Source organism: Anoplolepis gracilipes, chromosome 15 (genome assembly GCF_047496725.1).
Source record: "Anoplolepis gracilipes chromosome 15, ASM4749672v1, whole genome shotgun sequence".
Classification (NCBI taxonomy): domain Eukaryota; kingdom Metazoa; phylum Arthropoda; class Insecta; order Hymenoptera; family Formicidae; genus Anoplolepis; species Anoplolepis gracilipes.
Genome location: NC_132984.1, coordinates 6,840,887 through 6,856,067, shown reverse-complemented (window position 1 = coordinate 6,856,067; position 15,181 = coordinate 6,840,887). Strand labels below are relative to the sequence as shown.

The window sequence follows — 15,181 nt, the reverse complement described above, 5'->3', positions numbered from 1 at the left end:
TTTATGTACTTGTGGAAAGACTCTTGACTGTACACGTTTGGATAAATATACATATCCAAATAAATATATGTTGTCACTACCACCACCACCGCAGTCGTCGCCACCTGATATCGAAGTCAACATGAAGTCTGTAATTTCGACTTTGACAATGTGAATGATATTTGAAGTTAATATTGTAAGTATCTTTTAAAAATGATGAAATGTATATACTAATAAGATTTGTTTTTTCCTGCAGATTATCCGCAATGAATTCTCAGCATTGCCGTACATGGAAGGCACAAATTATATTCTATTTCATATTATATTATATTTTATATTTCGTATTTTTATATTTTATATTATATTATTAAATATTTTTATTTGTTTGACTAACTGCCTTTGGTTTCTTCTTAATTTAAATTTTCATTTTTTACTACATAACTTTATCAACATTATTATTAACAATTTTATTCGTTTGACTAACTACTTTGGTTTCTTTCTCAATTAAAAATTCTTTATTTTTATCATTTAACTTTATCAGCCTCCCAACCAGTGATGTTTAGACAATAGTTATAAACTTATCTCCACTAACAAACGATAAGACAATTACTTTGGTCGAGAGTTTGCTACTTTGCGTTTTGGACCCATATTCTATTTCCAACAATGTGTCAACGTTACAATATTTATGTAAGTGACTGAATTGCGTTCTTATTATTGTAACTTTCCGTTCTATACTTATATCTGTCTTTTATACGATTGTATTTAGATTTATTATACTGATTGTATTTCGATTAATTTTGCGCTGAAGATGGCCTAAAAAGAAGGCCGAAACGTATGTCTCATCTTATGTCAAACCAATTTAAATTTAATTTAATTTTGTTGTTTGAATGAATATGGATTAAAAATTGCGTTTCACCAACTGCGGCTGACTCGTTGCGATTGTCTTCTTTTTTCCCAAATTTATAATTTTATACAATATTTTATATTTTTAATTTTAGAACACACACACACACGCACGCACGCACGCACTATATGTATAAAAATACACATTTTTATGATTAAAAAATTTTGTTAATGATAAAATATATGTATTGTGTTTTGCGCCTTCATTATCTATCCCATCCTTCTTCCTTCACTTAGTATTAATTAGATTATATTTAATATATATAATTAGATGTAATAATAATAATAATATATATAATATATATAATAATATAATAATATAATAATATAAAATATTTTAATCTGCGTTCTCGCGTACGCCTTAGCCTCCGTCTTATCGCGCTCCCGCTATCCTTTCCCCTCATCCTCATTCTTTCTCTCTCACGCTATCTTCCTATTGTAATCTTCTTCTTTTCCCATCACATATGCTCTCATTGTTCTACGCTATGTACAATGCGCATAGCGCTCTCCTTATCCTATACCGCGCGTCTCCGTCTACCGCGTTGCGAACGCCTATCGCTCCGTCTCTCTACCGCGTTGCGAACGCCTATCGCGCCGTCTCTCTCTATCCATCTGCCTACTCGTGGACCCATCGGTTACGCCGCGAACCTCTCTCTCCTCTCCGCAGTGCCCTCGCTTACCGACCGTGGACCTCTCTCTCCTCTCCGCTGTCCCCTCGCCTACCGACCGCGCCGCGGACTTTTCTCTTCTCTCCACTGTCCCCTCGTCTGCAAACCGCGTCGCGGACCTACAGCTGTGTCGCGGACCTCACCCCCCTCCCCGCGTCTACAAACCATGTCGCGGCCTGCGGCTGTGTCGCGGACCTCTCCCCCTCCTCGCGTACCCCGCGTCTACAAACCGCGTCGCGTACCTGCGTGACGTCACCCCCGCGCCCGCGGTCCCCCCGCCCCCGCACCCCCCTCGAGCACCTGAGTTTGAACCCCCATTATATCACTACTGTCATATACACGCCGACACACACACACACACACACACACACACACACACACACACACACACACACACACACACACACACACACACACACACACACACACACGCACGCACGCACGCGCACGCACACGCACACGCACACGCACACGCACACGCACACGCACACGCACACGCACACGCACACGCACACGCACACACACACACACACACACACACACACACATTGTATGTAGTCTGTTAGTAAAACAATAAACCAACACTACATTTCAGTATCACCCTCGCTCGTCTCTTTCCCCCCAGCACGAACCCTGATCCCGGCGAACTATCTGTCAGACATTAATACGCGGGGGGGGGGGAGTTACAAGGATATTAATTCATTTTTAGAATCATTTCCTAAATCACCATCATTAACATCTTTATTCTTGTCATTACCGACCACTGTTAGGGCTTCTCTAAGTTCATCTATTATTAATGAGGTTTAATTCTATTTCATACATTTCGGTCAATTAAATTACATTTATGTTCATATCTCTTTTCTTTTCTACTTTTATTTTTCTTTTGTTTTTCTATTATTATTTTTTTTCTCGTTTTTGCTCTTTTCTTTTTTTTATTTTTTAAGTTTTGTTCTTAAAATTTATTTCATTTAATTTGTAGTACTATACCTACGATTATAAAAAGAAGAATATACACATACTACAAATGCATATATATATGTTTACTTTTTTCTTTTAAAGCTTTATACAGATGTATCAGACACATATTTGGATATATCAGATACATCTCAGTCATCTACACATAGAATAAAAGACAAATTAGAAAAGTCTTTATTATCAGTACAAAATACTGAAACATCTTCAAATTCTATTGATAAAACTCGATCTCCATCGATATCTAATCTTGAACAAAACATTCATAAACCATTAATTGATGCATCCAAAATAGGAAGTAAACGGCGAAATAATATAAAGGCTTTAGTTGAAGTAGAAGAAATCGTAAGTAATTAAATAAAAATTCACTGTTAGTTGTGACATAACTTTGAGTATGATTTTAAATTTTAAGTATATTATATTTTGTTTTCAAAGATCTGCATGAATTATTAAAATTAGACACCAAAGCCAGGGGCGTAGCCAGATTGAAATGCTAGAGCAGGTGAGAAAATTGACAGTGCAGGAAAAGAATTAATAGAGCTATATAAATTTTTGGAATTTAATATTTAAGTTAAAATTATTTATAAACAACGGGTTAATTAAAAACGACCTGACTAGCCAAAATTATTCAATTTATTTACACGACGTTTCGACCATATGGTTGTGGTCCTTTTCAAGTGTAACTATAAAGAAAATAAATAACGGATCAAACATTAATATATGGATTCAATTTTTACCGGATTAAAGACAAACAATACAATATAATGTCGTTAAAAAACTAGTCTACTCACACGTAAATTAAGAAAGAGAAGAAAGAATCCAATGGGACATGTTTAAAGGTAGAACTTAATGATGGAATAATTAAATATGTCACTTAGTTAAAAACAATGGTTATTAATTTTGAGATGAACACAAACAACGAGACACGTCATGTCATGAGTTTTTAAACGAAACTGTCAATGGTTAAAAAGAAAAACAGTTTAAACGACCTTTATAATTTTGTCATAAATATTATTTAAATTTTCAGTATCTCTTTGTAGGTTAATCGTGGAGTTAAATTTCTTAATAAAAAAAATTAACCCGTTGTTTATAATTAAATACTAGCTTCTTTAATGTCTAACTTATAATTTAAAATTATTTTTTGGATTAAAAACAACTGAAAAGTAATACACAAAGACAAAAAAGTACACAAATTCTAAATACATACTTGTTTATTGAATATATAAAAATGGTGTCTATTTTAAAGTTCTTAAATAATAAATTTTTGAATAAATATTATTAACAATAACAACAAATTTTGAAATATAGATTTTGATTTAAAAATACTCTTAAATTTATTTAATTATATAGGATTGCAGTGGATTGGATTACTTTAATAAGTGTAAAATTTACGTTTTTAAATGTAGTTCTAATATTTAAACTTTAAACTCTCTATAATTTGCAAAACAAAAAATAAAACTTCTTAGTTTAAGTAAATATTAAATAAATATTAAATCAATATTAAATAATTAAACGAGAGAAAATGGTTTAATTAAATCAACTATATTTTTAAAATAAAATTAATATCTTTAAAATAAATATAATTATAAAAATATCACAATATTTAGGAACATACAAAAACCATTTCATAGATAGGTAGTACCTACTAGATATTATAATTATCAGAAAAAAATAAAAAAACAAAAAAGATAATTTAAATTTCATTAATTGTGTTACGTCCTGTAGACTTCACTATATTCTTTCTTTTCGAAATGGATAAACATTTAGAGATAATGATTCCTAGAACGCTCTACGGCAAAATATCAAACCATGAGAACTGTCACTTTAGTCACACTCCACGAATCTTACGTTACGTGGACAATAAAATTTTTTCCTCCGTAAGGCGAGACCAACTCTAAATAAAACAACCAAAGAAGTCTTAGAAAATCGAATAAAGTATAAACACTTGAACTGCTCTAAAAAAATTTTAAATAAAACAGATTCACCGTAACTAGAAGCAGTTATTTAAAACTGCAAGCATAAATTCGAAACAGCGACAAAAACTTAAGAAGCATTCGATAAGAGAGCTTGCCTGACGGACCATCTAAAGTGACAACTGTTTATAATAAATTTCTAAATAGCGATAAGCTACTCTATACAGTACTGTTACACTTCACATTTTTCCTCCCACGAAAACGAAACAATAATCGTCCGATCAGTCATAAAAAGAAGGGTCGCGCAATAAAAAGGACCGTCATTAAACATGATACCTGAAAAAATCGATAGCGAGATTTCCTAAATGAATAAACAACAAACACAGCTGCATAATCTCAAGAGATAAACAAATGAAAAACCTCCAAATCTCCCAAGAGGGCGTACAGAGCTCACCAATCAGCAATAATCAAAAATAAGGAGGGAAGGACCTCATCAAGCGACAGCTTTTTACACATCGAAATCTCAAAAAATACTCCCGCCCTAAATTGTTAACACGCCCTCAAGATTTAATATAAAAAAAAAGACTCGCGCATTACAGACACACAAAAAAACAAAAATTTTAATCAGTCGATAGTACAACGTTAGATTCGTTCGGCACAGTTACTCTCGCTTATTCTTATTTCGGTCGTTCGCTGACCCAAGGAATTCGTTTCACATATCGGGAGTTCTGATTAAATCTTGAAAACTATTAAAGTTAGTGCCCAACAACGACCACCAGCCGAGCAAGAGCCACAACTGGGCCACAACCTGATCAACAGCTAAACGCAACGAATCTGCCTAAGTAGTAAGTCTATTTTTCTTCTCTCTTTTACCGTCTTTTCTTTTCCCTTTATTCAACCCTGTTCTTTATTTAAAGTGCCTAAAATCGCGCCGACCCGCCGGTTCTCACGAGCTAACCGAGATCATAGATCGGACGACACGACCGAAACCAACAGTTTTGATTCTCCCCCTTCTTCCCCACAGTACCCGCGCTGTTCCACCCCATTGAAGACGCTTTTCCCATCTACCCATAGTTACCCTGAAATAGATTGTCCTTCCCCATCATATTCCCCGTACCCCTTTCACCTTCGGTCATCGATATATCCGATGACTCACCGCCGTCGTCTCCCCCAACCTTTTCTGATTCCTCGTCCGTGATCCTCTCGGATAATTCGTCGAACCACACGATAGAATTACCGGACTCCTCTTTCGAGTACTCTCCAGCAGATCTTGACATCTTCACGCTCCCCTCTTTAGAATTGAAGCTTGCATCTATGTCCGATTCCGCTCTCTTCAACCTTATAGATAGCGTCTTCGAGGACGTCGAAATTGCGCCGTAACACACATTACATTTTTCGCAAATCCTTATTATTTTTATTTTATTATAAACTATTGTAACGAATACCAACCAGAATAAAATCTTTAAAATCGCACTCGTTCCCCTTCTTTTCTGGTTGATGACCTCCGTACTTATGTAACACCCGCGATCCACACACACAACCATACACACACTCATACAAATAATTTTAAGGCCGATATCAATAAGATTATATGTATAACGTTAGGAATTAATTGAATAAATGTTAAATTAAATATTAAATGATTATTTAACTCACTCACTCTCTCCACGCGAAAGATCACACTTGGTTCCGTCCCGCGTAAAAGAGATTCGATTCTCTTACCAAAAAGGGACCACCGAGAGAGCGTTCGTATAACAGAGTAATAACGACACCCGTCGTTTACCTGTTTGCTAACCTGCAGCTCGCTCGACCGAGTCACTCATCGATAAGACTTTTGACATCGGAACAGTTCCTGTTACGCCTTTCCTCTGACCCATCCTTTCTACGGGCCTGGACGTAACAATTGCATGAGAATGATTGTCAATAAAACAATTGTAGCTTCCTTTTTTTTTGGTAAAACTTTTTTAAGAAAAATTTCTAAATCTATATTTTTGGTTTTTTCTTTTTCAAATGTTAAAAATATCAAATCTGCCATTCTTTGGTGCGACATTGAATATCTTTGTGGCCTATTTATTTTTGTTAAAGTAGAAAATGATGATTCATTTACGGGCGTCGAACATCCAAAAACTGCTACTGTCGCATATAATTCATAAGTTTTTTTTAATGCATCTCTTTGATTATATAACGTTTTAAATATGTCTTCACCAGATTTTCTTTGCAAATACTCCTTTATCACCATTAATTCTTCTTTTGAAGGCATATTAATTCCTTAAAAAAAATATGTGAAAATTATATTATCTGAACATAGCCTTGAAACGAAAAACTTACCTAATTCGGACAAATATTAGTTTATCTAGATCAAATTTATTTATACCAGATATTTACCTCTATCAATTTATCGTTATTATCAAATCTTTGCATTAATTCAGATAGCAATATATCTAATGTTTCGAAATATAACATTTTGCAACTGTCTTTAATACTGTCAACTTCATCAAAACTCCTACTAGTGCTTGGTAAAGTCTCCATTTCGATGAAATCTTTAAAAATTTTTGGTTTTTTTCGCCTTTTATTTTCTTCTATATCTTCATAGTTAGGTAATAAACTTATAGCCGCATTCATGAGAATCATGAAATCTTCGTTAGTTCTTATTTCAGCCAGATTTGCAGCAGATTTCGTTATTTCAACAGCTTAATGTAATAAATACTTCTGCTTTGAAGCATTGGCTGATTCCAGCATCAATAATATTTTATTTGCTAGAGCCATAGCAAAACGAAAGTCAAGTTTTTTCATAACATTAAGCAGCCCTACTTTTTGCTACGTCGTCACAACTGAATTTTTCTTTTGGAATTTCTTTCAGTGTTTTAAGTATTTCATTATAATTAGAAAGAATTACTTTAGTCGCTGTCAAGTGACCCGATCATCGCTGCTCTAAAAGTCGCACTATATTTTTCCCTTCATATAATTGGGCTACCTTAGCATGGTGAAAAAACTCATGCAATGTGACACACTGGTCGAAAAAATGCCTTAGAATTGTGATTTCGGAAATTGTTCTTATAATGATTAAATGCAATCTGTGGTTAAAGCAATGTACATAGGGCACAATCCTTTTAACTGCTTTCTGAATACGTGTCGAAATTCCTCCTACTTTACCACTTATCACATTTGCCCCGTCATAACATTGACTTAGAAGATAGTCTGTATTTAAGTTATTCTCTTTTAAAACTTTCAAAGTTTCTTGTGTAAATGTCTCCACGTCTAATTTTTTAGTAGTTGTTAAGATAAGAAGAGATTCCTTAACTTTGCCTTTTTTTACATATCTAATAGCAATTGATATATTTTCTCTGTTGTTTTTATCGCGCGTTCCATCTTCTAATAAAGTAAACCAATTTACGTCAGCGCTGTTTATTTCTTGAACAATATTTTCTCGCACAATTTCTGTAATTACAGTTATAATTTCAGTTTGTATTGCTGGAGATGTATAAGTTGCATTTTTTGGAATTTGTAATTGACATTATAAAAGATATTTGTCTTTTTTTAAAGTATATTCAAACAAATTTTTGAAAAGGCCTCGTTCTTCATAGTCTTCAATATTAAAATGTCCCTGCAAGGCAAGTTCATTTACCACTAAAAATTGAATAATTTCTGCAATAGATTTAATATAATAACAATTTTTTTCAAGGACATTTAAACTAATAAGCGTTGAAATGGATTGAGAAGTGTCAGTTCTGTGCATCTTTTCTTGCCATAATGCCATTGCTTGTGAATAGTGTAAACTTTATTTATGTCTTGGAAAACCTCTTGCATCTAAGGCATGTTTCCATGATCGAAATCCTGATTTAGTACAGTCTGACCTCTTATCCTACGACATTTTCGGTCCGGAATCTTCCCCTTAAACTTCTGATCCTACGACAAAAATTTGAGAGTGGGGGTATAATTCCCCTTTCGCGGTCGTAGCATGAGAGGATTTTTTGTTATAGGATAAGAGGTTTTGTAACATAAGAGGATCGTAGGATAAGAGGTCCGACTGTAAATACTTTCTCCTTATTACCAGATGTCTCAAATTGCATACAAGCATAACAAAATGCCTTAGACCATATATATATGGACCGCGCATGCCTTTGTTTGAGCTGCTGCCGAGTTGGGGGGAAAGAGAAAGAGATATTTGACTAACGTGTGTGACAAGGAAAAACTAATTCCTTAAGGGAGTCAACGTTGCCAATTATTCCAATTGCTGTGTTGCCACGTTTTGAATATACTCTGAAGTAACTTTGGTGGTTATGTTGTGCTCACATCTAGCTAATAATATAACATTTTTGTATTTAAAAAAAATAAAAGTAAAAACTGAAAATGAAATATTGTTGGACTCCCAATTGTAAGAAAACTGACAAAAATAAAACAATATCATTCCACTTGTATGTATCTTCATAGTATTATTGAAAAAAATTTAAAGGTTAATTTGGTTTTTGATTAATATTTTTATAGATTTCCTAAAATCTTCTATGAACGAGAACTCTGGATTAAAGCGACAGATCGCTTGGATAAACCAGGGAAAACAGCAGTTCCAAACAATTTAGGCCAACAGATTTTGATCGCACAACAAAAAAGGCCAAATTAAAATGACATGATATTATTCCATCACAATTTAAAAATATACTGGAGGAACGGCCAAAATGATTCAGCAAGTTAGCGATTACGTTTATGTTTAAATAGATTATTATTATAATTTTTGAATAATCTATATCATTTTAATTAAATTACTTTACTAACTTTTTTATTTCTTTCAAGATCAAACAGCAAGTGCTGCAGAGTCCACTCCTCTACCACCTATGCAATTGGAAAATGTGGAAGATAATATTAATAAATCGCATCCAGATAATGTTCACAATATACAGCCATTATTACCCAAACGAATAAGTATTGACTCTCAATCAAAAAAGGCAATCAAATGGCAACCAAAGCATGTAACACAAGTCATACCTGAGCATTTATCATCATCTTCAAATCGAATTAAATATTGGTTGAAAGCAATACAGGAAATAACAATGCTTCGAAAAAAAGTTAAACTTTTACAAGAACATAATCGACGATTAGTTAAACGAATTAAAAACTTTAAATCTATGATGGTTCATCTAGAGAATATAGAAGGGATTATTGTCAAAAAATGCACTAGATACATTAACGGTAAATATATTTTAACTGTATTTCAAAATTCACTGCTAATACTGAAAATCTATATAGTTTATATTAATCCGTATTTAGAACATGCTTACAAAGATATTAGCGTATTATTATCCAATAGAAGAATCTATATTATAAAAAAACAGATTCTTTTATTGGATAACAATGCGCTAACATCTTTGTAAGCGCGTTCTGAATACGTACCATATTTTGTGTATATTATAGATTTTCAATGCTAGTAGTAAATTTCGGAACAGTCTACATATACTTTTTTATTCAAAGTTCATGCGCAAAAAATATATTCGATTTGATAACTTTTTTTATACAATAACATTTTATAGAAATATTTCTATATTTATTTATTAATTTTTTATACAAGTTTTTATACAAGTTTTTTATGCAAGTTTTTTATACAAATTTTTTATAAATAATTCCAATATTTTTTATACGTGCTTTTTAGACATATATGTGTTAGTAACAGTTTTACTCTCATAATTTTTAAAATAATCCTTAGAATATTTTATTACTATTAGAAATTATTTTATGATATAAATGTTGTATATTATCAGTTTAATGCATCGACTTTGTATAAATGTAACATCGGTTTTATTATGTATCAACAATACTATATAATAAAGATACTGGAAGACATCAATATTTTGTGTATAATATATAGTATAAAAAAATTTTTGGTGTTTTATTTATAGATTTCAATGTCCTTACTGCAGAAGAAAATTATTTCAAATAACTTACAATCTAAATCCCAAAATAAATTTTCTCCTGAACTAAGAAATTTTGCCTTAACATTACAATTTTATTCATCCAAAACTTATGATTATGTGCGGAAAACTCTTAATAATGGCCTACCCCATCCGTCCACTTTGAGAAGATGGTATCAGCATATAGATGGTCCTGGTTTTACGAAAGAAGCGTTTGAAATTTTAAAAGTAACAGTGTCCGAAAACAAAAAGATTAACAAAAAAACGGTATGTGCTCTGATGGTAGACGAAATGGCCATACGCAAGCATTTACATTGGGATGAAAAATGATACATGGCTATGTTAACTTTGGTACTGAAATGAAAACGAGTGACTTTCTTCCAGAAGCAAAAGAAGCTTTGATATTTCTTCTTAATGCAATAAATGCTCACTGGAAAATTCCACTTGGTTACTTTTTGATTGCCGGTTTGAGTGGTTCAGAACGTGCCAATTTAGTTGCACAGTGTCTCCAAATGCTACATGAAATAAATATAAAAGTGGTTTCTCTAACTTTCGACGGGGCAGCATCAAATCTGGTAATGGCTAATCAATTAGGTGCATGTATAACATCCGAAGTTGCATTATTGAAATCAGATTTTCCTCATCCAGTCTCAGATGAGCCTGTATTTATATTACTCGATGCATGTCATATGCTTAAGCTTTGGAGAAATGCCTTTGGAACATTAAAGATCTTCTATTATAATAATGAGATCATCGATTATCATTATTTAGAATTATTAGTGGAATATTGTAAATTACATGCTGCAAACAAATTGCGACGGCGACATTTAAATTGGGACAGCGAAAAAATGAATGTACGTTTAGCTGCTCAAATGTTTAATAACAGTGTAGCTGATGCTTTAAACTGATTGGAATTTGATATTAAAGAGCCAAAGTTTAAAGGAGCCTCTTCAACTGCTGCTTTTTGTAAAATGATTGTTTGAACTACTAAATCGACTTCTAAATAGTCGAAATCGGTTCGTCAAAGATCCTTTAAAAGCCCCAATATCAAAACATAACATCGATGAAATAAAGCAGAATGTTATAAAGTATGTAGAATATATATGTGATCTTAAAATTGAAGATCCAAAAACTAAGATCCAATCGTGTACCAATCACATCAAGTGGAAGACGCATTGGTTTTGTAGGCATGATATTGTCATTGCGTAGTATTCTTAGAATATATGAGCAATTGGAGAAACAAGAATTGGGCATGGATTACTTATTAACTTATAAACTGTCGCAGGATCACATTGAAACTTTTTTCAGTGCAATCAGAAATTAAGGTGAATATAACAACAATCCATCGGCCTTCCAATTCCAAGCTTCGTATAAAAGACTCTTGGTGCACCATGAAATTACTGGATCAAAATATGCTAACTGTGTAGCGATGGATTCAACCAGGATTTTACATGTTAATAGCTCTAAAAGTATCACAAAATCATCAGGCATTACTACTGAAGAGATCCAATTTAATGAAATCATTAATCATGATTACTCCAATGTACTGTTGTATTGTGATAATGCTGCAATCAATGATATAGTCGCTTATATTACTGAATTTGTGATTCGTAAAGTAAAAAAATTGATTCATTGCAAGCAATGCAGTGAAATTCTAACTTTGGATATATCTGATGAAAGCACATCAATGCTGCTGAAACGCAAAAACCGTGGCAATCTTTGTAAGCCCTTGGCAGATATTGTTGACATCTGTCAAATAGCAGAGCAAGTTTTTCGTGGCACAACTGTTCTCTACAACAAAGAGAAAATGCTCATAAAACATTTAATTATTGTAACAATACGCCGATTGAATATAAATGTATTTGCTATATTAGATGATCACATAAAGGAGCAAGAACCATTATCCGATCACAGATATGAACTTATAAAATTAATATTATTAACGTATTTTAATGTCAGGATACATCACGCAACTACAGAAGCAAGTCAACCTATCAAACGCATCCGCAAGCAGAAATTAAAGGAAACTTTATTCAAACATCAATAATATATAATTGCTTGAGCTACACAATATTTTTTATTAGTGCAATATTTTTATTATTTAATACTTTTAAGTTTTTATATTTTACGATATAACTTAATTAAATACAATAAGTATAAATATTTTTAAGTTTTTATAATTTACGAAATAAGAAGTAATTTTTTGAAGAAATTAAAAAAATTCTATTCATAACCTCGCGCGTAAAACTCTTCATAACCTGTCATATTGTGTTGACTATTGTTACAACACAAGTTAGCGCGAATGAGGTATATTTTATTATATATATTTTATTATATATACTCATATTGCTGTCCTTGTCTATCAACTCGCCAGCAGTCCCCACCACTAACGCGCGGTCCATTTCTATATGGTCTAAGCAAAATGCTGCATCTCTCTCACGTGAGTATTACAACCATTGAAATTTGAAGGGAGCGTCCGAAATGGCCACGTTCGGATTGGACATCACCAATCATATCGACCGATGTTAAGGTCACCAGCAACGATTAGCCAAGCAAAGAGTCCTATTTTGAATTGGCCAATCAGATACGTGGCCATTTTATACTCACTTAAATTTGGAGAATCGTTCAACTCGAAATGAACGAGAATTTCGTTTGGGATAATTATGTAGACGTATTTGCTTTATTGACTTTCCTTTTTGAGGTAAATCTCCTGGGAATATTAAAAAGTTTTGTATGTTTTCTTCATTAATATTGTCTACCTCGTCTAACTCATTTAATAATGATGTACTCGTAGATGATTCTGAACTTATCTGGACTATATCTTCTGATCAGTTTTTTTTTCAGAAAAAAATTTACGAATATCCATAATTAAAAATGGAAAATATTCTTATCTAATTTTAGTTGAAATCATGACGGGAATTTTCTGACCCCCTTATCTACAAAAAAATGTTTATTATAAACTTTAATATTTTTTAACACATAAATTTTTCATTATTTTTTCCTATCTATTATCTTGTTTATTCGACAGTGATTTTATTACAATACGTGCAAAATATAATATTTTTAAAGCTTTAAAGAGATAACATATTAATTCATATCATTAAAAAAATAACAATGGAAAAAACATTTTGTTTTTTAGTAAATATAGGGTCAAAAATTTCTTGTAATTTCGTGATTGCTTTTATAAACATATTTAATTTTTAATAAAGTAATAACTTACCTCTAAATAAAATACGAACTTGTTTTTCGGAGAATCTGTGTGTTACAAATGCTTCTTCACATATATTAATTTACGCAAAAATAAAATAATTATATTTTAAATCCTAATCTCATATTAAGAGGGCACAGTTACTGTGACACATATAAGCAGGGATAGAAAAGCCGTCAAAGTGGGTCACGTCTGGCTACTGGCTACGTAAAACAAAGAAAGACTGAAGCGAACAAAACACTGAAAAGAAAGGTAATAGATGAAGGCAGAAGACTCACTCACAATCAGTTCAACAAAGCGCGTCACGGTCTGATGATAAAAAAATAATAATGAGTGATAATTATGAAATAATATTATTCTAAATAATAAAATATTATAAATAATTTGCGCATAATTTGTATTATAATAAATTTATAAATAATTAAATAAAATATAAATAATTTGCGAATACTTTAATAAAAAATAAATAAAATTATCTCAGCTAAATTTTTCAAGAGCAGGCAGAAAAGTTACAAGAGCAGGCTTTGCCTCACTGCCCCCCCTCCCCTGGCTACGCCTCTGACCAAGGCTAATGGATGCTTACTGGATACTTAAAATTAGGCACACTGAATGAAAATGATCGAAAAATTATAGTAGAAACTGTTATCAAATGGCTGCTCCAGATAACTGAGTTGTATGTTTATTCACTTATTTCTAAATTAATATAATTTAATAATTTAATATTTATTAGTTTAAATTTTATTTTTTTAGTCTACAACATCGGCATTATGAAATAATTGCTAATAAAATTTGTGAGCAATTTCCTACAGAAAAAGTAATAATTTTAAAAAATTAGCATACTGCATAACAAATACTGCTAAATGTTATTTAAAATTCTATTTATGATTGCTTTCCTGACAAAATTTTCAAAATTTATATTTTTCTAGACAATTTATATTATTTTCTAGACATCAATTTATTATATACCTCCAAAAACAGAAAGAGAAAAGCAATTATTAGCTAAAGGTAAATTGCCCACAAAAGTGAAAAACGCTAAATCCTGGCTGCGTAAAAAAAGGAGCGATTTCATCTTCAAGAAAAAAGGAAAAAATACAAAATGAAGATTTGGTTCCTCTTATTAATGGTAAATTTTACGCTTCTTAAGTAATTAAAATTTTTAAATCATATTTTAATACGGGAACTTTTTGGATATTTTACCGGATGAAATAAAAGCTGCGCAAAAATGAAATTGGAAAATATGTCAAAAAGTTCGTCTCAAAAATTTTATAGCTAATAAAAAAATTTCAATCCAACAGTATATTGAACAATGGTTAAATATCTTACAACAACCACAAGCTTATAAACTAGTATGTTTTACTTATAAATTTTTGAATAAACCAGTGATAATTCAGTTTAAAAGATATGATATTAGTAGTCGAATAATATTTTTTATTATTTTCAGATTTTGAATGACTTTAATTCTTTGTATTCTTTCATTACCAAGTATGCTTGTCTAGAAGGCAAGCAGAACATTATTTTGGTGAAATGGCCTTCAATCAGACAGAAATTGGAACAGCTTGTAATATTACAGGATGATATTATACATTATAATGATGTAAAGGATTTCATACCTTATTTGCAGAATACTGATTTATTGAA

General features: G+C 31.9%; 1 protein-coding gene and 1 long non-coding RNA gene across 8 annotated transcripts in view; one reads left to right on the top strand and one right to left on the bottom strand.

Moving 5' to 3' along the window:
* The window catches only part of LOC140673757 (uncharacterized), a 67,736-nt gene that overhangs the window by 31,574 nt on the left and 20,981 nt on the right, over positions 1 to 15,181 (bottom strand). The window contains exon 1 of one of the 7 annotated variants that reach the window (XM_072906903.1): positions 13,556 to 14,072. The exons of 5 other annotated variants lie outside the window; for them this stretch is intronic. The gene's annotated coding sequence lies outside the window, so the exon portion shown is untranslated. Of the gene's footprint in view, positions 1 to 6,218; positions 8,431 to 13,555; positions 14,073 to 15,181 lie in introns of those variants that run through there. One more of the 7 variants, XM_072906898.1, reaches the window with a different exon arrangement.
* On the top strand, positions 8,695 to 10,086 carry LOC140673759 (uncharacterized). Its single transcript, XR_012048095.1, has 3 exons — positions 8,695 to 8,850; positions 8,921 to 9,120; positions 9,224 to 10,086. It is a non-coding gene; the product is annotated as an uncharacterized lncRNA (long non-coding RNA).